The sequence below is a fragment of the Furipterus horrens genome, unplaced genomic scaffold, assembly GCF_987537825.1.
Source record: "Furipterus horrens unplaced genomic scaffold, mFurHor1.1.pri manual_scaffold_3, whole genome shotgun sequence".
In the NCBI taxonomy this organism is placed as follows: domain Eukaryota; kingdom Metazoa; phylum Chordata; class Mammalia; order Chiroptera; family Furipteridae; genus Furipterus; species Furipterus horrens.
Window position 1 is genome coordinate 154,390,652 of NW_028327173.1, and position 23,967 is coordinate 154,414,618.

A 23,967-nucleotide genomic window follows, 5' to 3' on the forward strand; every position below is an offset into this window, starting at 1 on the left:
AACTTCAGTAAGATAGTCAGCATCTCTGTACCCAGTTTTGTCACTAGTAAAATGGGGATGCAATTAGAATTGTTGTGAGAGTAAATTATTTCTTCCAGGTGTCCTAAGAGCAGTGCCTGGTACCTGCAAATATTAGAGGAAGTAAAAATAAATGTGAGACTAATAATACAGAAACACTGTATCTTCTAAGGAGATAAAACAAGCATATAAATGCAGGTAATATAGGACTTAGTAACATAAGATCTTATTTTTTACAAAATCATATAAGGGAGCTTAAGAAAAGACAAAACATTATGTCCTATGCCAAGAATGAGTAAATGGAACTTGAACGTGAAGTATTAGAAAAGGAATCATCACTTATAAAACTCAAAGACAGTTTATATCTACGGCGTAGAGGTGGGAGGCGCGCCAGGCTGCCGGTAAGAGAGGGATGGGAAGGGGCTGTGTCTGAGGAGCCTTAGCTCAGCCGCGGTGTGAAGGTGGGTTAACAGCGAGGGAGTAAGAGAGGACGCGCCTGCCGAGAGGGAAGCAATGACGGCCCTCACCGGAGAGGGCTGGTGGCAGCAGGAAGGAGGGGACAGATGCAAGTGGCATCACGGAAATAGATACTGCGTGATTCGGTAGTTGATCTGATGAAGAGAAGAAGAGAGAGGGATGAGTCAAGTATGATTCAGACACTTGCAGCCAGGGCAGCAGAGGGAACAGAGATCCCATTAACAGACACAGGGAAGTCAGGACAGGGGAAGAGGAGCTGCTCTGGGACCCATCGGCAGAAGGGCGCCGGGGGGGTATTCAGGAAATAACAAGCTGCAGTTTAAAATAGGATTCTAGGACCGTGGAGAGGAATTAAGCCTGGCGACGCAGACTTCGTAGTCATCTGTACGGCTTTGCCAGGTCAGGCCGAGGGAGTAAATCCTCTTAGCAGAGTCTGAGTTGATGAGGAAGAGTGTTTCTCAGAGAATGACCTCGGAAATGTTACAAGAGCAGAACGGTCTGATTGAAAGCAATCTGTCGGCCTCTTGAAAATTATATACTTACTGTTTGGAAGCTATCCAGCCTCCTTCTGCTTGGAAATGGCAAAAGCACTGTAAAAAGATGGCCTGAGCCAGGGGGTGCCTCCCCAAACACTTTGTGTGGTGTTTCTGAATAAATTCTGTAGATTTAGCATCCTAAGAGCCTGTCATTCCACCAAGGGCTGCCTAGAGCCCAGGGTGGGGAGAGCACACCGGCCAGGACGACCACCTGGTGATTCTCAGCCAGGTTCCTGTTCAGCACACTTCTCTTGGGGCCTTGAGTATTGACACGAAAAGTTTTTTTAATGTCTTATTCTGTCCCAGTCACACTTAACTTCCCAAGGCTTGAGGAACTCAGGGAAGTAAGTGATGTCCACAGGTCTCTGTTCAATGAAGCATAAGACTTAGTAGGGAAGGAAAGTGAGATTTAGGAGGTATGATAGAAAGCCCACCCCAGAATTGTCATGAAATGAGATTTCAAGGGCTCGCGCTCCATCTCAAGGTGGATTGAATAGATGGTTTTCCTGACCTCACTGGCTGCTCCAGCTTTTCCTGCCTTTCGGTGTCTCCTTCCATTCCAGAATTTACCTCCTGCTTCCCTGTTTTCCTGCACCCTTCATGCTGGAAAGAATGGGCTCCCCACACAGGTTGGGGGACCAGTCTCAGCGATACCTCCAGTTCCTTGTCATTGCACAGGTAAGTGCCGTTTTTCCCTTCAGCGTAAATCCTCGATCTAAGACGAAGTGATTTTTTTGAAAATGTGACCAAGCACCTACGTTTTTCACACTCTGTCATAGTGATTTTTCCAAAATGAATATCAGAACATGCCCTTCCATTGCCTACATTTATCAAAAACAAACACAATACTAGAAACCTAGATACTGTGTTTGCTGGCCCCTGCTTCCCCTTCCATTCCTTCTGTGTCACTCTCCTCCCTGCACTTAGCTGTCACATGGGCCTTCTTTCTATTCCTCGAATACTCCCCCCTCTTTCCAAACACAGGGCCTTTGCACTTGCTGCTCCTCTACCCCCACTGCTAGCTCTGCCTAGCACTTTCTTTGTTGTTCTGTGGGACTGACTCATTCTCATCCTTCAGGTCTTCATCCAAATATCACTGCCTCAGAATCTCCCCACCCCCGTCACCTTCACCACAGCCCCCATTTGTCACCTTCATGCCACTGACTGACTATCAGGTTTACTTGTTAATCTGCTTGTTACCTGTCTTCTTTCCTTAGCTGTAAGCACCATTAGGGGAAGGGCCATGATCACTTCTGTTTTTCCATCCCCTGGGACAAGTGCTGGGACATGTCAATACTGATGAGAGAATGAATATGCCTTCTATTGTTCAATTCCAACAGTACCTTTTAAATGAGCAGAGGGAAGGAGAAGAGACCAGAGGAAGTGAAGGCTGGACCGGGAATAAGTGAGGAGTGCAAAACTGTGGATTCAGAGTGAGACTCAGGCATTACAGGCCAGGAAGATAAACTTTGGAAGGTTTCTAGATTTCTTTGTTATCTCCTCCATGTTTGTTATTCTGCCATCTGAGATTTGGCAACAAACATGGATGGAGGGGAGACCAGTGCACTATTCCTCAGGAGTTGTTGGAGAAGCCCCAAATGATAATGAACCCTCCCATGTGAGGGACAGTGTTGAAGTGGGGCTGTTCTCAGCCCAGTTGAAGTGACTCACCAGCAGTGGGACTTTTAGTGGAGAGTGGGAGTGGAGGACAGAGAGAGAGGGGGTCTTCCAAGGTTTTGATCTTAATCACGTTTCATGGTGCTAACCAGCTCATCTCTTTCCTTCTAAGGCAGAACCAGGCATCACTTCTGATCCCGCCTCCCTTCACTGAAACCCTGCTTTGCTTCATGCACTTGTCCGTGAGCAGCGGCACAGGTGATACCTCTGGCCAGCCTCGCTGAGATCAACTGAAGTTTCTGAAGAAACATGAGTCATGAGGGGCCCAATGGGAAGGCTGTCTGTCTGAGCACTGCTCCTCCACTTTCTCAACACCCCGCCCCCAACCCCGTAGAAAGGCCTGAGGCATAGTGATAATTTGTACCTTTCCCCTTCCACCCTGGTCAGAGTGAAGGGAGGGAATCAATGCCTGACTGTTGCCACAATTACCCCAAATACCAGAATGGAGTTGGCCTCCCCACTGACTCACACAGTCCACTGCACTCAGAAACCGCTGCTGTGACGGAGCAGGGACCGAGCGGCACATAGGAATAATCTATCCACTTCTGTCTCCCTGCATAGCGGGCAGCGGCTGAGTGCCAAGGCCAGAGGGAGAAGCTGAGTCTGTTGATTTAGCTATAAACCAGGGGTGACAATACCTCTCATTCATTTATTAAATGCAGATCTACGTAAGACATGGTGTCTGTTCTTAAGCCACCCAGCCCCATAAGGGCAGGACAACCATGAAAGAGATGACTTTTCTTTCTGTCGGGTTAGTCATTGTTATTAATTCCATTTAATAGATGAGGACATTAAGGTCTTTTAAAGGAAAGTGCCTGGCTCAGTTTCATTTATTCTATGAGACTAAATGAGGGTTTATTCTAGAATCCAAAGTGCATTTTGGGGGCTCTGTGTGTAACAGAAACATTATAAAGAGAAGAGGTCGTCCAGCTGGCTCCCACTGACTCTTCTCTGTTCCATCCAGGTGGGTAAGGAGGTGGTGAGCCTGGGGCCACCTGGTAAGAACAGGCTCTTCTGGGGACTGCAGGAGGTGGCACCTGAGACAGATGACACTCCCTAAGTCCTCACCATGTGATGAGGAGAGGACACTGATGCCTTTATTAGAGAAACACAAGGGTGGGGGGACTGCGGCAGTGCTCAGCAGTGCTCAGACAACGGCCCCAGTCGGCCCCTGATGGACAGCGCACCTCCCTCCCAGCTCATGCTCCTGCATGCCCCCAGGTGGGAAAATATTTCTGTTCTGTCTGAGCTTCGACCACTTGCTCCCAGGGAGAGGTGAACAGCCTGTTCATGGCCGTGTGTATCTGGGGCTTGGCATTCCAGAAAAGAAATCCCGGGGCTTTTCAGAGAAAAGGCATGATATGGAAAAGTCTCATTCTGACTCTTTTACAGGACTATGTATTCTTCTATCCTCAGAAAGAACGTCTGAAGGGTACATAAGGAACTGCTAAAGTGGCTACCTCTGGTAATGGGAGAGGGGCAGCCTTGCACCTTTTACTTACATTTTGTATTGTTTGTACTTCAAAAAATAAGTAAGTAGTATTATTTAGAGATAAAAACTTAAATAAGGCCTAGCACTTAACCTCTAGGAACCACAGTTTATTAATTACTAAGTCGGGTTAAATCCCTTTTTTGTCCAGTGGCACATTCCCTTCCTCAGAATGCGCCTGGCCCTGCCCTGGGAGTGTGGAGAAATGCCATGCAGGAGAAGGCGGAAGGCTCGGCCCTGCACTTGCTGAGACAAGGAGGAATGCACTTTGAAACAATGAGAACACCGAGAACGGTATGTAATCAAGTACAATATGACCAGGGCCTGACCTTCGTGCAATAATGTTCAACAATGATAGAGGCCACCAGAGTGGCCTGAAGACACTGCAAGATTTTTCTGCCACCTTTAAATAACTTTCAATCTTTTCCATTAAAAAAAAAAAAAAAAAAAGGCAGGGAGAGGGAAGAGAACATTCTCTTCATAATCTTGAGACATTGTCTTTACTTTCCACTCATGCTTCAACTTACCACAGCAGTTCCTGGTCTCAAGACTCTACTGAAACTGCCCGAGCAAACCACCCACCCCCTCACAGCCCACTCCAGAGAACTGTGGGCTCACCTGCCGAGGGCGGCCGCCATTGCCAGCCTCTAGCTACCTCCTCTTTACTCTGAACCTCTCTTTTCTTGCCTTTCTCAAGAGCATTTTCTCATTCCTCACATTTATCCTCTGACTATTCTGTCTCAGTCTCCTTTGCTGAGAGAAAATGTTTGCAAATGAGATATCTGATAAGGGAGTTTCATCTAGAATATATAAAGGGCTCTTGCAACTCCATAATAAAGAGAAGTAACCTAATTTTTTAATGAATGAATGATCTGAATAGACATTTCTTCATAGAATATATACAAATGGCCAATGAGCACATAAAAAAAAGTGCTCAATATTGTTCATCGCTAGGGAATTGCATATCAAAACCACAATGAGATATTAATTCACACCCTCTGGGATGGCTATAATTTAACAAACAAACAAATAGCAAGTGTTGGCAAAAATGTGGAGGAACTAGAACCCTAATATACTGCTGATGGGAATGTAACATGGTGCAGCCACCAGGGAAAACAGGTTGGCAGTTCCTCAAAAGGCAAAACTTGAACTTCTCATATGACCCAGCAATCCACTCCTAGATATATACTCATGAAAACTGGAAACATATGTACGCCCCAAAACTTGCACACACATGTTCATAGCAGCATTATTCATAATAGCCAAAAAGTAGAAACAACACAAATATCCATCAACTGATAGATGGATCAACAAAGTGGCATATCATGCAATGGAATAGTACTTGGCAACAAAAGGGAATGAAGTACTGATACATGCTATCACATGGATGAATCTTGAAATATTCTAAGGGGAAGAAGACAGCCACAAGATATCACATATTGTACAATTCCATTTATATAAATGTCCAGAAACAGCGTATCTATAGAGCTAGAAAGGAGGGCTGGAAGGTTGAGAGGTTGGGGTATGGCTGCTAAAGTTTACAGGATTGCTTTGGGGGTTGATAAAGGTTTTCTAACATGGATGGTGGTTGCATAGCTCTGTGACTATACTAAAAGCCCTTGACCTGCACACTTTCAGTGGATGAATTGTATGGTATGTGAGTTATATCTCAGTAGAGCTCTTACCAGACAACCATGACAACAACAATAGCAGGCCACATGAATAGTATCTGCAGGCAGTATGAGGCCCTGAAATAAATGATTCAGGAAATACTTGTGAATGGATGGATGATGAATAAATGAATGAGACATCAGAAATCATTACAGTTGTTTGAAATTTTCCTCAGCACCCTGAGGCAGAGTTCATTGCTCTTCCTGTGAGCTCCCAGAGCATCTTGGTCACACCCCAAGGTTGCACTCACTCAGTAGTGCTTCTATTTATCTGTTTAAATGTCTACACCCACTGCTGGACTGTGGGCTCCTCAGGGGCAGGGAGTGAGTCTTAGTCATCATTATCCCCAGAACCTCTTACAGGGCAATAAATGATTTATTTGAATGAAGTAGCCAAGAAATGATGTTCAGGAAGTCTCAAAATAACCCGCATCCTAACTGGACCATCTGTAATGTGTTCCTTCTTAAAGGGATATAATGCCAGTTAAAATAACCCTGAAGTGGAGCCGGTCAAAGCCCTCCTTGTGCCAGATTTGAGTCAAAATGTGCATCATGTGGAAAGGGAATGGAAAGTCCTTCCCCTTTTAGTGCAGCACCAACCTAAAGAAAACCTGGGCAGCAGACACGGGGGATGAGGGACCCCACCTCTGGAGTGGGAGCTCTCTGGGAGAGCAGGTTGAGAAGGAGTTCAGTGAGACCAACAGGGAGACAGGTTTCAGTGGAAGAGGCACGGGTGGTTTGCCAAACGCCGACTTTTCCTAGTGATTTTATTGCACTTCTGAAAGTTCCCATCCAAGAGCCCGGGGCTGCTGACACCGTTCCTCTCTCTGCTGTTCTGTCCCCTTGTGTTTTTCATCACAGCACTTACTGCTGGCAGTACGGTGCATTCGTTTGCTGTCTCTCCCACTAGAAAGTTAGCAGCAGAGCTGGGCTGCTCTGTCTCCAACGCCTAGAACACTACGTGGCACACAGTATTCTCAAAATAAACGTTGGGTGATTGAATTGAACATGTTTGTAAAAACCCAAACATCTACTCTGCTGAAAGCTCCTTCCTCTGCTCCTGGTTCCAAAGCCTGAAAATCTGGATTAATTCATTCATTCACATTTGAGGTCTTGGCAACCAGAGAATGTCAACCCTCTGAGTCCTTAAGTCTCACAAAGATGGAATCTTCTAAAAGTAAGTTGAGTGTTCTGCCTGTTCTTCCAAAAGCAAGATCTCCCTCTTTGGGTTTCCTGACCAGGCCAGAGCAGGGCTGTGCAGGGAGCAAGGGCTGCCATTCTCCCCCCTCTCCCCTCACTTGCTGCGCTTTCCCTGCTAAGCCAGCTCCTTGGTCCACAGCAGCTGAAGAGCATCCGCTTTTAAAAAGCCTATTCCAAGTCCCTCTAAGGCAAGCAGAACTGATAACATTTAAGTATAATATCCTGGGGACTTTTAAAATTAAACAAGAAAAGTTTTAAGTTGATTCAGAAGAGATGTTTCTTTTCGACAATGGGCACCCCAGGTCTTGAGGGCCAGAAGCCCCGATAAACGTGCTCGGTCTGTTGGCACCTTAGTTTAGTGGCACTCTAATATACTAGGGTTCAGGCTGTCCACAGTGTCCGAAACAACTTCCTAATTCATCTGAAGAAAAGCACTGGTGTCTGTGGGCACGGAAACTATGACAACCGTCTGCCTCGCAGGGGGCGGCTCTGTGATGTCTCACACCAACAGTTCTGCTCCCGCTGAAAATCCCTTTTGGAACTGAAAGCGGTCTCATCTCTGCCTGCAGATGTGAACACAGACATAGTCACTCAGAGGGAGGTCACTTCTGTGGCAAAAGCCACCCTGAAAGCATTTGGAAGGCTGTGACCTCTCCCTGGAATAACTTCACGCCTTTGTGTTGGGAGGCATGAGTGGCTCGTTCTGTCACTGGGCACAGCCAGAAAAGCCGTCCTCTGTGGTCATGTGCTTTTGCACTGTCTGTTCTCATGAGTGTTGTCGCAGTACGATACCCCGTTCACGGATGGGAAGCCTGACTCTCAGAGATGCGGTGGTCTGCTCAAGGGCCGCAGGGCTGGCTGGTGGAGAAGAACCAGAGGTTTTTGATGCTTACACCTGTGCTCTTCCAAGTCATCTGCCTGACCTGGAGAAGTTTACCATCTAGGGGAGACGCCAAGCCCCGCCTCTATGAAAAATACGAGATAGTCCACGGTGGTGTTGAACTCTGGCTTAACAGATTCAAGTGTGCTTCATCCTCTGGATGAGACATCTGCTGACAGCAGTTCCTCACAGCACCTGGGTCTATAGGAGAAGTTTCCCCACGATGCTTACCCACTGCAGTGCCCCATGCGCCATGATGGGTTGGGCTGGTGGAGATATTTAAAATGAAAATAAGCCCTGACCAGTGTGGCTCAATAGGTTGGGCATCATCCCACAAAGCGAAATGTCACTGGTCCAATTCCTGGTCAGGGCACAGGCTTGAGTTGTGGGTTTGGTCCCCAGTCAGGGCACCTAAGAGAGGCAGCCAATCAATGTTTCTCTCTCACATCGAAGCTTCTCTCCCTAACCTTCCCCCTCTCTAAAACTAATTTTTTTTTTTTTAAGAAAATAAATTCAGGAAACTAAAAACTTCTGGACTGAAGATACTGCATTGTATCCCTCCTCCATCCACCCAATCAATCTCTCTCTCTCTCTCTCTCTCTCTCTCTCTCTCTCCTCATATATAAAAATATTTTTCCATGAAGGAAAGAAATAGTAGAGTGGTAAAGCTAGGCATCCTCTACAGGTGGCAATGTTGTATATTCAGTGATAACTGAGAGTGACGTGAAGAATGACCGCTGCATTCACCACCTAAAACAGGAAGTACTGCGCTCAGCTCCATACTGTGGATTACCCTTCATGTTCTCAAAAACCAAGAATTGTATGATACAAAGGCGAATCCCCCTTGACCAAGTGTGCTTTTTGCAGAAATGCCCTGGGGGCTTTGTATGTTATATTCAATGTTAGTGTTGAGCTTCAAAAGCCACAAGCAATAGCTTTAAGCTAAGTCCTTTGTGGAGAGCAGCAAGTGTTGACAGTGTGTCCCAGCCACTAAGGAACTTGTGACAGATTTTTATCCCCGTGTAGGCATAATCCTAGGAGACCAGGGATGCTGTTTTCTGTTGTTCTTGGAGAAAGCCTCTAACCTGGTGGGACTGGGTCTCCTAATCGGAAGTGAGAACTGGAAGACTGGTCCTACTCAGATTAAGTTGCTTTTGTAATAGCAATTGACTGCTCTCTCCTGATGGACCCAGCAAAATCTCAGGTTGTGTCAAAGCATTAGTGCATTCAGAGGAGGAGCAGCCTTGACGGTGCTGCTTACAGGAAGAACAACTGAATAATTGATCCCAACAACCATTTAACTAGAGATGTGGGGTTAAAAGACAAGCTTTCTCTTATTCCCTGGAAGGCCCTCATTCCTCTATACGCTTTATTTTTCTCTTTTGTTTTCATTTGCAGAGCGTCCCTGGTCCTTTCTTTATATAATATAATGTGGGCATTATTAGTGCTGTTCCACAAATATTCCCAATGCTTTGCCTTCCCAGCACATAGTAGAATTGCACTTTTACTGCCTCTTTGAGGTTGGGTGCAGGTCCTGAATTATCAGGGATATTCATGTGGACTCACGCAGTGGGGGAGTAGTTTTTCACATTTCCTTTCTCTTGCAGTTGGGAAGCACAGAGGCAGAGCCTCCATCAGCCCACTCCTAAGGGAGAACGACACAGATTAGAGACCCCCAGCCATCTTGCTGTGGACACATAGCATATGTAAGAAATTAACCTGTGCTGGGGCTGCACCGAAGGACACAGAAGGACCTGGTCTGTCCTGACTGATGCGGTAACCATGAAAGGGAAAGAAGACTATGCCACAGGCTAGGAGCGTGGGCTCTGAGAGGCAGGCCTGGGTTGGACTCACAGCTTTGCCTGCACCAGCTGGAAAACCATGGGCAAAAAACTTGGCATCTCAAGGCCTCTGTCTCCTCATCTATAAAATGGGAACAATAACTTATCTGCTTCACAGGGCTGGTATGAGGTTCCAAAAGTTAATGTGTGTGTGGTGCTAAGCACAGTGATGGGCACATGCAAAGGGCTCTGCAAACAGCAGTGACTATCCTGAGATGACAGTGCTTCTCCTCCTGATTCTCTTCAGTTTCACCTGGCTCCTAGTTCAGAGAGCTGATAGATAAGCCTCTACTGTAAAGGGACCTGAATCAAGAGCACTATTTATAGAAGTATGATAAACACAGGGATGCAAGGTATTATGGGAGTATACAGGAGGGTCTCCAACCCAGCCTCTGGGAATCAGTGCAGATTCTTCAGAAGAAGGGATGCTGCTGTGAGTCATAAAGAGCAGCTAAGGAGGCACTGGGGAAGGGTACTTTCAGGCAACGAGGACAACATGTGCAAGAGGTAAGGGCAAGAATGAAGGGTGCTCCAAAAACATCCAGTTCTTCAATATGACTGGAGCCCAGAGATATGGCTGGGGTCATAGGCTGGGGTTACTGTACATTAGTCATTTAGTTAATTGTCTGCCTGCACAATTCCATGGGTTCTTGGGGGGCCAGAAGCTGGATCCCATTTACCTTGCATCCTTAGAGTTGGCACAGTATATGGCACACAGTAGGCTCTCAATAAATGTTCACAGATGACTATAACCACATTTCCGGCCACCTAAGCTTAAGTATGATGCCAGTTTCTCCTCATTTTTCCATAAGTTTCCAAACAACACTTCTACCCAGCCCACTTCTCAGACCCAAATAAATACAAGCTAAAAATACAGCCCAGGTCATGAATCATAAATGAGATGGAAAAGCAGTGACTCACAGAAGTTAATCTGCTTCCCAAGAGGGTGCTGCTGGATGTCCTTTGTTCTGAAAGGTGAGGCAAAATGCCAGCACCATTGCTGTGCATATAAAGCTAATGCAATTCCCAGGCCTGCCATTGGGTGCCCATCTGGTGTTCTAAGGCTCCCTTTCAGAGGGGCCAAGAGGCAGCAGCCCTGTGCATCCCCACAGAAGTTAACAATGGTGCCCTGGGCGTGTGTTCAAGAATATGGCGTAGGGCCCTGCCTACTGTCTCAGTGGTCCAGCGTAGCCCCCGTCTTGTTACCTATGGCCTCAACCTGGTTACTGCTGTAGCCAAGGCAACACCTTTGCAGAATGGCTTAGCAGATGACCCACCAATTATATCTTGTATCCTTGTCCAATTAAGTTGGAATGGTAATCTAATCTAATAGCTACGGGGTGTGTATGGTCTCTCCTGCCAACCCATAATGCAATTAAAATCTAACATCTTTGGGCTTTCATTACTTTATTTCTCAATCCCAAGTGCCTCAAAAATAATAAGTAAGTTATACCCTTCACCCCCAAATATCACAAATCTGACTCAGTCTTGGGTGCCTAGAGTGTTTGGTTGTACCAGGACCTAGAGTTTTTGGTTGAATCAAACACTTATTGGAGGAAAAATGCAACCCACAAACAAGGGCAGTGCAAGTATGAACACAAGGGGGACAAATGAGCAGCTCCATCAACCTGTCTCTTCTGTTCCCTTTGTCCCACCCAGCAGGGTCTGCACCCACCCACTTTAGAAACTGAAATTCCCTTAAACATTTTCTCTTGCCCTTGCGAATCAAAGTAAATCCCACTCTCTGAGAATAATCTGAAATCTTGGGTAGTAGTATATATAACTAAATTATTAAACACTGGGTACCATTTAGTTGTCACTGAAACAGATCAGTTGGAAAAGGCCAGCATTTCTGTCATCAGTTGCCATGCTTTGCCAAACATTATGTTCCAGTAGAAGCACTGTATGATGGTGGCTTCAGTCTTTACAGCTCTTGAGGACTGTAACTATGCCCTGTGTGTGGCCACATCTGGAGGTCATGGTAGCCAAAGAACCTTATTCACCCCACCCCGCTCCGAGGCACAGCACTGAAGGTCGACATGAATGGTCAGTTGTTCTATTATGCTGAAACCACAACTCACATTAGTCAGTCTCCCACATGGTGATAAACTGCTGAGTGATGTCGTACTGGTTTTCAGCTTTTATGACTTCTCTGAAAGAATCAGCCAACAATGTGCCTCTGCAGAATTGCAGCCCAAATGTTAATAATCTCTCATTACACTTCTTTTTACATGAAACACAAGAGTTTTCTGTAGTTCAAGTCGGTGAATTCTGACTCCTGATAATATGATTTAAAAGGAAAGCGGAGCTTGAAGGGACCTTGGAGATTATCCATTCCAAACTCTCTACTTTCCATGGACTTAAAAAAAAAAAAAAAAATCAAGCAGCTTATCTGATGTCACTCAGCATTTAAAGGGCACACAGAGTAGGACCCACTAAAGACACCAAACAGAAGTCAGGCTGTACAAGGGAAGCCAGAAGAGTATGATGTGGTGAAAGTCAAGGGCCCACAGCACTTTATGGGGATACAGGCTGTTAACTGAACTGAGGACAACAGAGAGGACCGATGAGCTGAGGGGCTAGGAAATGTCCACTGGAATCTGGCAACTGCTGGCTTTAACTGCGGGCATTAGTGGAGCCATAACAATGGAGCAGGGGAGTAGAAGCCCTCAGATAACAGGGGGTTGAGTGTGTGCTATAGAGGCAAGGAAGTAAACCAGTGAGCATAGTGCTTTTGTTTTTATTTTTCATCTGAGAAATTTATAGTTCAACAAAAGATGAAAGGTAAACTAAGGGGAGGAGGTTATTTAAAAGGTAGAACAGACTTGCACTTGCTTATAGGACAGAAAGGTTGACAACGGCAGGACAGGGAGAGAATAGAAAGACCACAGTCCTTGAAGAGGCAAAAGTGGACACTACCCATGAAGTGTGTGAGGCCTGACTTCAAATAAATTCTTCTAATCATGAGTCAGATTCTCCCAAGCGCCCAAATCAAATAACTTTCTATGCTGGAAGAAACGTTTGCCCTTTTCATATGTCTGGATACTATTTGGGGATTCTTAAATATTCTTATAAATAGTTTGTGTAAATGAAAATGTTATGGTGGAATAGCAGCAAAATCTTATGGCTTCAGCAACCACAAGGTTGCTACAGAATTAAGTTGCAGAAGCATAATGATCAGAGTTAGAAAGAAGTGACCTAATAGTCGATATTTAAAAACAAAACCTTAGACTCATAAAACCTATGCATTGGAAAAGACTACCTGCCCCAACCCCCTTATTTTTGAAGAATTTAAGTCACTCCAACAAGTTCATACAACATTACAAAGTTCTAAACAAGTAACAAAATTGCTAACCTGTTCCTTCTATCACAGACATCAAGTTCTCAACAAATTCTAAGATAGATTTATGAATCAAACTCAAATGATGCCTGTAGATTACTTAAAGTCACACCTTCAGAAAACAACTCAAATAGAATCATAAGTTTATTTTGCTTATTTTGTAGCTTGAATTCTTTTTTCAAAAGTCTCAGCATTTTTAGCTGAGCACAAGGAAAAGAGTATAAAGAAGATCTCTATTTTCTTTAAAGTCTATTTGCATGAGGTAGATTATTAGTACTCTTGCTTATTACGTTAAGTAATGACTTTCCATGAGGATATATAGTTCAATGTAAACACTCAAAAAGATAGGAATGTGAAGAAAGACTCTAGAGTTAGGAAGAGGTCAACTGGCAGTAATAGCTAATAATGGGAGTCTAGTTAGGTTTGAGATTCTCATGGAAATCAATAAGCTTCTTTCCTTTCCCAGCCACTTACTATACCGCGAACCTCCAACCATTGCCTTGAATACCCCTGAACAATGGCATTCACTGAGTATACAAATGGAAACCAAGAATAGGTGACACCATTCAGATGGCTCTAGACCAGCCACTCCCATCATACTTAAAGAAGGTCTCTGTTCATAGCATCATTCCCTTTAACATCCTTCTGAAATTCCATATCTTCCAGAAAGTCCTCTGATCCTCCTCCCACTGAAGAAATGAGATGGGCAATTCAACCATCACCAAAAATCATCCTTTTCAACAACCTAAGCCTACAGACTTTGACGTAGTCCAGGGATGGGCTGTTGGAAAGCTCTGCACAGCTCTGGGTGTAACACTGTCTCATCCGTCTTAAACCATGAGGAGGTCAGAGCAGAGACTCTGGGTTGCCTACCTATATCCTTTCCCTGTTTCTCCTTTCCTCTTTTCTTCCTTACTAACAGAACCCCCAACGTACCCAGCTTAAAAACCACCATTTTCCAGCTTCCCTTAAGGCCAGGAGACCAATTTGATGTAACAAAATGTCATTGGGTTCAACAAAAGCTTTTTTAAAAAGCCATCACAGCCCTGAGGATCTCCGCTTTTGTTCTTGCCCTTACTTTCTGCTGCCTGAATGCCGGGCGTGATGGGGATGCAGTCTTGAGTGAGACCGAGGATGGAAACCATGTGCTAAGGGTGGCCAAGTGAAAAGATGGAAGGAGTCTGGGTTACTGATGACTGTGGGACCACAGCGTAGCCCTGGCCTACCTACCTACAGACTTCTTTTACATGAGCCAAAAAGTAAACCTCTGCCTTGTGTAAACTCCAGTTATTTGAGTCTTTGGAATAACCTAACCTGAGGTAATACAGAGGGCTTCCAACCTGTGTCTTGCAGACGGCAGTCAGGGAGGCAGGGCGCCTCTGCAGCTCCCTTCTTACCAAATGAAGGTTTTGTGAAAGATTTGAGACTGGAATCAGTTCAGCAGTCCTTAAATTGATTTTCCTACATACTGGCAAAAAAATAACATTTAAAAAATAATAATCAAAGCTAATCATCCCTATTATCTGAAAGGAGATATTTTATACAATAACACCTTAACCAGAGGTCTCATACTTGACAACTTCAAGTGTCCTAAACATGACAGAGAATACAGAAGTAGCTTCCCAAATAGAATTTTTTAATTAAGTCAATACTAAAGCTTATGCGTGTGTTTCTTTCCCTTAGGAGTGTCCCTCCATCCTTCATTCTGAGCCCATTTACTCTTGACTTAGTTACAGTTTTAACTGATTGTCTTCTCAGAAGCTTACAAGCCCAAACTGAAGCTTTGGGTTCTCCTGGAGACAGGATCACTGTCAAAAGCAAAGAGTGACAGCTGACTGGGCAGAAGGAAAATCTGAAGAATTAAAAAAATCTAGACATATAAATTTAAAAATCTCAGCTCACTGGGGACTTGGAGTTCAGGGGCAACTAATGCATTGCATTCATTAGCTTCTGAGAGTATGCCCTGGGTCCCGGCACAGCACCATGACTACTAGAATGGGAGCTCCATTCCACCCATATTTGCTCACAGGTGGTTCTTGGACCCAAGAAAGTTGAAGAGACACGTCCATACAAAAGCTTAAACCTGAAGGTTCATCGCAGCATTATTTATAAAAACCAAAAAGTGGAAACAACCCAAATGTCTATCAACAGATGAATGGATCAACACAATGTGGTATATCCACACCATAGAATATTATTTGGCTACCAAAAGAAATGAAGTCCTCATACGTGCTACAACACAGGTAAATCTTGATAATATCATGCTAAGTGAAGGAAGCTAGACACAAAGGATAACACATTATTTAATTCCATGTGTATAAAATGCCCAAATAGGAGAAACGATAAAGACAGAATGTTGATTAGTAGCTTCCAGGGGATGGAAGGGGGTCATAGGGAGTGACTGTCCTGGTACATGGCTTCTTTTTGAAGTGATGAAAATGTTCTATAATTAGATAGTGGTATGGTTGCACTATTGTAAGAATCTACTTAAAGCCACTAAATTGTACACTTAAAGTGTGAATATTATGGCACGTGAATTATAGCTCAATAAAAGTTACAAAAATAAAACATAGATCTAGAGAAAAAACTATGGCATTTCCCTCTCAAAAGAATTGTTTTTCAATCAGTTATCAAGCACCTTGGAAGAGAAAGAAGCATATAATTTTTGTTATACAATGGTTTCTATGTAAAATATTTTAGGCTGTAGAAGACTTCTAAAGGGAGAAGCTTCCATTACCTGAAAAAGTCAATAATTTCCTGGTGATGTCAACTAAATGAACTTGACTATCTCAAGTCTCCTACCAGTGGGTGCTGACAGCATCTGTGGGCATCTCATTCAGAAAAAAACAGCCCCCCTCTTAGCTCACTTAAACAGTTGGGCAATGACTCACAGAGTTTCTGCCTTTTCACTTTTTCAGAGTTCCTCAGAGTGTGTAGGAAGCATTAACTCACTAGGAGGTGAGCCACATCAAAAAAACCTTCCTGGAAGTCAGCAGGCTATAAATCATAAATAAATATATTATCTGTGAGTATGCACATTGTGCTTCCTGGAGGCCTCCAGGATCAATACTCACTTCTTGCCAAGACCCAAGGGCCTCCCACAGCAATGCCGACATCCTGCCTCATCCACCTATCCTGTTCCTCTCCTTCTATGCCCTCTCCTCCCCCTTTCTTCCTCAGAATCAGTTTCCTTGGTTTTACGCTGGGGTTTGCTGCCTGGCTCTCTTCCCCTCCTCCGTGACCACCTTTGCTCTCTGTGCAAAACGTTCCGAACACTCTGTCCTCAAACTCCTATCACAGAACAGCAGTAGGGTGATTGTAGTCTTAGTCTTTATTTTCTCAGAACTTTGCAACTTCTTACTGCTTGTCATAAGAGATAAAGAATTGAAGATACAGTATTGAATAAGGATATCTTTGTTTTTGAGTGAACAGCTTAGAGCTGCTCCTGATAGGTGAACATATTTTTAAAAACTCATCTCTGTCTTTGAAGGCACTGAGAAGAGATACTTGAAATAGCTTAGGTCCCCAGAGCGCCGCATTATGCAGACAGGCATGTGTTAGCTCCCAGGGGCTGTCTGTCCATAACCTATATGTTGGGGAGCTGAGGTGGGGTGAAGTTAAGGCTACTCTAAGAGGTTTTAGGTTTGTTTCAAACTTTTAGTACTTCTAAGATACTTTCAAATCAAAAACTCCTTCCAACCATCTCTTTATCTATCCAGACTCAGAAATCAAAAGAAAACTAGAATAAAAATAGATGAGGTCCTGGTCAGAGTTCTCCTCCATCCCACCCACAGATTCCATTCTTGGCCCAAGTACCAGGCCTGTGCACACCAGAATGCATTTAATTCCAGTGTTCTTCTCCAATAGAAGTACGTCAGATAAAACTTTAGGTTTTGTTTTCTGAAATAACATACATGTTCACATTTACAGACCTGCCCCCACACAGAAGGTGGCTAATCTTAGTTGAGGCTTTCTCACCTTCCTTGAGGAAATGGTCTGTCTTGATGGACCGCGGCCACTCCAACTACACAGTAAGTGCCTAGACTGGAGGCCAGAATCCCCTTGTTCTGGGAGCAACCACCTCCTGGGGGCCGGGTGTGGGGAAGCAGCTGTCTGCAGGTCAAAATAGCAGCAGCTGAGGGCAGAAGACAGCAAGCTGGAACTGCAGAGCGAAAGTGAGGGTCTCCTCCCAGGGTCAGGAAGTCAGGGAGATGTCTCTTAATAGAGGAAGCGTGTCCCCTCCTCTGGAACACTATGCTGCCATGATCAGCATGTACTGCCATGCAAGGGTGCCCGGACCTACCAGTCAGAAAAAAACGCATGTTGCAGAACAGCGGGCACAGGATGTCCTCATCTGTGTCAACAAGTAAGTTTTTGTGTGTATATGAATATGCAATGATTGGGAAGAAGTCTCAAAGGATACAAATCAAACCGTTAGTGGTGGCGACTGCCCCAGAGAAGGGACAGTCGTCACCTTTTACCTGATGCATTGTTTGATTTTTTCCCCAAATGAGAGTACGTATCACCTTTGACATTTCAGAGAATACAATAAATAAAAATAGGTTAAACAAAAAGAACTCAGAAAAGTTAGTCCTCACTGCTCCTCCTCCCTTATTCTTCTATTTTCAAAGAGAGAGCAATCTCATTCACCAGGATCAGGTAGCCTTTGTGTGCCTAGGAGCACTGGGTGAATAAGAGTTAAAATATATCCATTTTGTTGAGTTAAAGTACCGTAGTTTCTGGCAAGAGATCTGTAAAACTGACCTGGTTTTTGCTGGAGCCTGTTTCCAATAGTGAATGTTATCACGCCTGAGAAAGATGTATTTTTTCCAAATGACAAATAAAAGCTACTGATAGCAAATCACATCTGCCCTTGTAACAAACGTTCTGTTTGTTTAATATTTACAAAATGGTATGGAGACACAAATGGCACCCTATAAAATGCAGATTGTTGTGAGGAGAAACAGAAACAAAGGGTCACCACTTGTCTCAAGCTGGTAAAAATGTTGGCAACAGTGGGGGGAACCCAAACATCACATGCTTTGGGTTTTCTTTGTAAAGGGAAAGGCTTAGGGTCATAGATGAGTTTCTAAATTTAAACTTCCTAGAGATACCCTTCGAGTTGCTGATTCAGTTTCATCTTCTGAAAACAGGGTCTTGGACAGAATTCTGCAGGGCAGTCAGGATATCTGCTGTATTCCTAGCTGTGCTTTTTATTTTCTGCTTTGCCTTGGGACACTCTATATATCACTTTCCCTGAACAGAAACCACCTGGAGACTAAGTACAACAGTATGCATTATAGGCTGTCTGCTCTTCAAGGACAAGATGTTGAGAAGATGTTGTTGTCAAGTATAGTACTGGAAGATTTGGAGAACATAAAACATACTCATTTATGGCAATTATGGGATGGCAATTATGGAACAAAGCATTTATATGTGATGACAAAAATCGGAAATGTATTGTGAGTCACATCAACAAATCAAGCTGGTAAAATATTAACATACAATACTACAATAACACTGCTTATGGGTTGCCACTTAACCCATTTACTGGGGCCACCAGGCTACTAAAATGTCCACACCTTCCGCTGCCACCATTTGAATTGTGGACTTACCGAGAATCCTATTGTATTGGTTCCACCTATATACGGCAATTGTAATAGCCAATGAAATCACATCATCTAAGTAGATATTAAGCAAACTGATAAAATACTGGGAGAGTCCAAAAAGAAACCTGGAATTATCCTCTGGAGGGTGGCCCCTTGTAGTACAGGCTTCCCCCACTAGGTGAGTGTTCTAGGAGCCCATCTGTATCAGTGCACCAGCTGGGGTTGTTGTGAGAGGCTGAGTTGGGCTTCAGTGAATTTTTTTTTGAGGACTCTTTCAATGCATTTGCTCATTTCATGATGGGTGGATTCACGAGTGCACCTGCCCACACCATGCTGAGTGCTCAGCAGCTTTTGACCTAAAATGGCAGGATCCCCATGCCCCCCCCCCACATTCACCCACTCTCACCCTAAGTAACTTATTTGTTTGTTTCTTCAGATGAAAAAATCCTCAAAGGGAAAAATTTTGCCAATGTGGAAGAGGTGAAACAAAAACTGGTAGAAGCACTAAAAGGCATAAAAATTGATGAGTTCAAAAACTGTTTTGGGAAAAAGTCTCAACAGGTGTATTGCATCAAATATAGAGTATTTTGTAGTACAGGCTTCCCCCACTTCATGAGTGTCCTAGGAGCTCATCTGTATCAGTGTACCAGCTGGTGTTGTGGATTTTTTTAAAGGTAGTAAATTCTATGAAAGTAAAGTCAAAAGCTCTGGAAATACTTTATGAAGGCAAGTTGCTTTTGAAAATAATGTTAGATGTGCATTAACACAACTCTAAATGATTTATAAAATAAAATGGATTTCTACACTCAGATTGCTTTGAAGATGTCTCTAAGATCTCACTTTAAAGAACTAAAAGGAGGGATATAGAGAAAAACTATGGGGAGAATTCATGCAAAAACAATGAAGGGATATTCATCATTGTACTTATAAAATTGAGAGTAAGACCTTGACTCTATAAAACAAAAGTACATTTATGTAAGTTTAACTTAAGTGTCAAAAGAACATATGAAATATTTTCATCAGAACAGAGGCCTACTATATAATATTAAGAAACACTCCATTCGTCCACCCTTGAAAAGCACCTAAAATCTACCTGCTTTAGTAGGACAAGTGTCAGATAAGCAAGGATGCCCAATCACCTGGCTTGATCCACAGAGTGCACACCAGGCCTGAGGCTCTCCCTAACTCTGCCTACCTGCTGGACACCTCCCTCTCTTCTAGAAGATGCTCATTACATTACGTTCAATGTAATGGAAATCAAACCTCTTACCTTCTCAATACTGTTCCCCTCTTGTGTTCCTCCAAACCTTTTACTGACATGTCTTTTCAAACCACTCCAGGCCTTGTTACCTCAAAACCTCAGGTGGGTTGAATTGTAATCTGCCTCCCTCCCTTTTCCTTCTTCATCAAATTTTTCTTCCATAACATCTCTACTGATGTTTCTTAACTTCACTTCCTCTATTAAGACTCTGATATAGACACTCCTCACCTTGACTATTGCTATAATAGTCTTTGAACAGGATTCCCTACCTCCAGTCACTCCCTTCTCTATACAAATGAACACTGATGCCTTTGCTCAAACATCTCTTCTTAGCCCAATACCTAAGGCCTGCTATAATCTGGCTTAAATCTTAGTTTATCTACCTGTCTTTTCCAAGCAGCTTCTACTCTAACCAAATAAAAATCAGTGATCTCTCCCTTGTATATAACCGATATCTCCTTATCTATGCCCCTCTATTTGAAATACCTTTTTAAAAATATATATTTCCTGTGGTTAAACTTCTGTCCATTCTTAGGGACCATCTCAAATGCTATAAACTGCCCTAGAAGCCTTTTCTGATCACCTACCTAGAAGTTGTCTCTACCTCTTAGAGTTCATTACACTAACGTATTCAACTATTTTCTGTAGGTATATATCATTTTCTACCATGTATTATGATTATTCACCTCCTGGTTTCAACTGAGAGTTTCACAGAGTTTGTTTGACAAAATAGTAGTTTCAGAAAGAAGCTGAACAGTAAGTTTGAAAATGCTGCTTACTGTGTCCCCACCTTAGGAATTCCAGTGTAGATGGAGAAAAATGAATGTGTACAATAAATATCATAAAGGTGGAATTGACAGGAGGCCATGTAGGGTACAACAGAATGAGTGGTCTAGAATGACTTGGATTTTTGGCGTGAGCAACTGGAAGCTGTCACTCACTGAGAATGCAAGGGGAGGGAGTGGAGGCGCTGGTATCCAATAATGTTTGGTTTGCAAAAGTTAAATTTAGTATCTTAGTGGAGAGGGGCAGTAAGAAGAGAAAAGGCCAAATCCATGGCTCTTTCTCATTTCTCATCTCCCTTGAATTCTCCATGGGTTCTGACATAGTTGGGTCCAAACTCTTCTTCCTCGAAACTCTCCTCCCTCTCTAGATGACTGTCCTCTCTCCATCCTGCTCCTTGCTGCTAGTTCTGTCACTGATGCCTTTTCTTCCTCGGCCTCCAAAAAATACCTAAATGTGGCTCTCTCAAAGCCCTCTCTCCTCTTGCTCTACACTCTCCTTTTGGTAGCCTTGTCCATTCCCTGCATCTTGATGATAACAGCAGCAAAAATAACTTCTCTTCAGCCCTAACAATTTTATTTTCTACTGGAGACTCCCACCTAGATGCTTTGAGGTCACCTTGAATGCAGCACATGCAAAATGGAATATACCCTCAAATGCTTTCTGCTTCCCCACTTCTTCCACACATGGGTCTCACATCTTTCCTTATTTCTGTTGCCACTGCCTTTGTTCCCAAACTGCTTGCTTCTCACCTGAGCTCCCCTTTATCCAGTCCCCCTTCTTTTGGATCCTCTCTGAGCAATACAGCCTATATAATCTTTCTAAAACATACCTCTGAGTTTGTCATTTCCCTATTTAAAAGAAGTATTCAATGGTTTTCTGTTGGAAGTCCCAACTTTTCAGATATTACAGAACTTTGTTATAGTATCAGTCCATCTTATTTTCCCTCAGATCTCCTAGATATGCTTTGTGCCCTCTCCAAATAAACCAAATTGCTATTTCTCAAATGCATCCTCCACTTTCCCACCTCCATGCCTTTCCTCCTGCCATTCTCTCTTTATCTTTAACCTCTGGCATTTTAAATATAATGTGTCTTGGTGTGGTCCTCTTTGTGTCCATCTCATGTGGGACTCTGTGCTTCCTGGACTTGTATGTCTATTTCCTTCACCAAATTAGGGAAGATTTCTTTCATTATTTTTTCAAATAAGTTTTCAATTTCTTGCTCTTTCTCTTCTACTTCTGGTAGCCCTATAATGTGAATGTTGGTACATTTGAAGTTGTCCCAGAGGCTCCTTAACCTCTCCTTGTCTTTTTGTATTATTTTTCCATCTTTCTTTTCTGATTGAATGTCTCCTGCCAGCCAAGTAGGAAAGGGCTTGGTGTCAGACTTCATGTGATTCAAGAAAAAAAAATTTTAATGACATTTCTTGTGCACCTAAGTTTATGGTTACAAATGTATACTTATTTATCATCATTGCTATGAAATCAATAAGTTTCATATAACCCCAACCAATGTTCTCAATCAAAAATCCAGTTCTTTGAGACTCCTCAACTTTTCCAAATACCCCCTTGAAAAACTGTCCTGTTTCATATAAAGGCTCTTTGTGGGCAGCACTGAGACCTGCAACTTTTGGTCACCATGATGTTGACATGTCAATGCAAATATGATCACGCCCCATGAGTCCGTGAGCTCCAAAGCTTGTATGTTTTAGGAGAGGGGGAAAAACCCCAGCTACCTCATATCCCTACTGCCAGTGGGGAGGGGGTATGGAATTGCTTTGCTTCCTGAGCTGTGTGCATCATTTAGATCACTGTCCTTGTGATGGAACTGCAACATTAGGAATTTTTTCACATTAGGGAACAGGGTTGGTTCAATACAATCCATGTGGTGACATGATATTGGCTTTAAAGCAATGTGTAAATGGAAGTGAAAAGAAAAGTCATATTGGGGAAATGACCCCAAAGGGTGGTGGAAGGTGAATTAAACAGTGTCCAACCATACATGTTGTACAAGTACTGGTCCAACATAGACATGTTACCATCCACAGGGACCCTCATAAACAAAACGCAATGCACTTTGGGATCCTTGCCACTCTGCTCTTACTTTCTTTTCCCTTCTTTCTGCTTTTTTAAATAAGTTGATTTTAGAGAGAGAGGAAGGGAGGCAGAGAAAGAGAGAGAAACACTGATTTGTTGTTCCACTTATTTATGCATTCATTGGTTGATTCTTATATGTGCCCTGGCCAGGGATCAAACCTGCAACTATAGTATATCAGAACAATGCTCTAACCAAATGAGCTACCTGGCCAAGGCTCCCTTCTCACTGCTTTTTAAAGACAGTTTTCCTATTTTAAAAAAAGTTTTTATTCTTGTCTTTTAAAAAGCACATGCACAGCATTTTAATCAGGAAGACACATTTGGCATGACACACTGACTTTGGGGAGTGAGGGACTGGAGGCAAGATGAGGGTAGAATATAGAGCATTGTGCACAGAACTTGGAATTCTCATCCAGGCTCTTCCACTAAGTTGCTGTGTGGCATGGGGCAAGTCATTTCACATCTCTGAGCCTCTGTTTCCACAACTATAAATAAGGTTTCAAACTTGGTGATCTCTGTGACTCTTCTAGTTAATGCTGTAGTGACCAGGGAGGGTCAAGGACACTGCGAGGATTTAAAGAGAATAAGAGGAATGGGTCAAATCTGCCAGGATTTTCCTAAGCTCTAGCAGAATCTTCTTCTACATCTACTCCAATAAAGGAAGAGGAAGGAAAATATAATACCCTCTACGCCAAATTGTCAGTTTTAGCTGGAATTATTTCCTCTCACCTGTTCTACCTCCTTTTTAACCACCAATAACTTGGAAAAGAGGGAAATTAGCAGAGGCAGAAAGCCATCTCCATTAGCAATGGGTACCTGACCCTCACCTCTCAGATCTGCCTTTATTTAGCATAAACCGTGGGACTGTCTTTTTAGGAGTTTCCTGGAGCTACAAATATCCCTCTTTCAAAGTTAGAGTTGCCAGACTGTCTATGTGGGTGACAGGGCCTTTTCCTTTCAGCACTTCGTCTATTAAAAATAGAGAAGGATTAGCTAACTCCTGCTGCTCTTGAAGTCCTCAGGTTGGACACCAAGCCCCAGCCTGGCCTGACTGACTAGGTCACATGACCCAGGCCAAGTTCTCAGTTT

At 43.5% G+C, this 23,967-nt stretch overlaps 1 protein-coding gene across 1 annotated transcript in view; it reads right to left on the bottom strand.

The window, feature by feature from the left end:
* SHC4 (SHC adaptor protein 4) overlaps positions 1 to 23,967 on the bottom strand; it is a 114,118-nt gene that overhangs the window by 83,422 nt on the left and 6,729 nt on the right. The window lies entirely within an intron of this gene.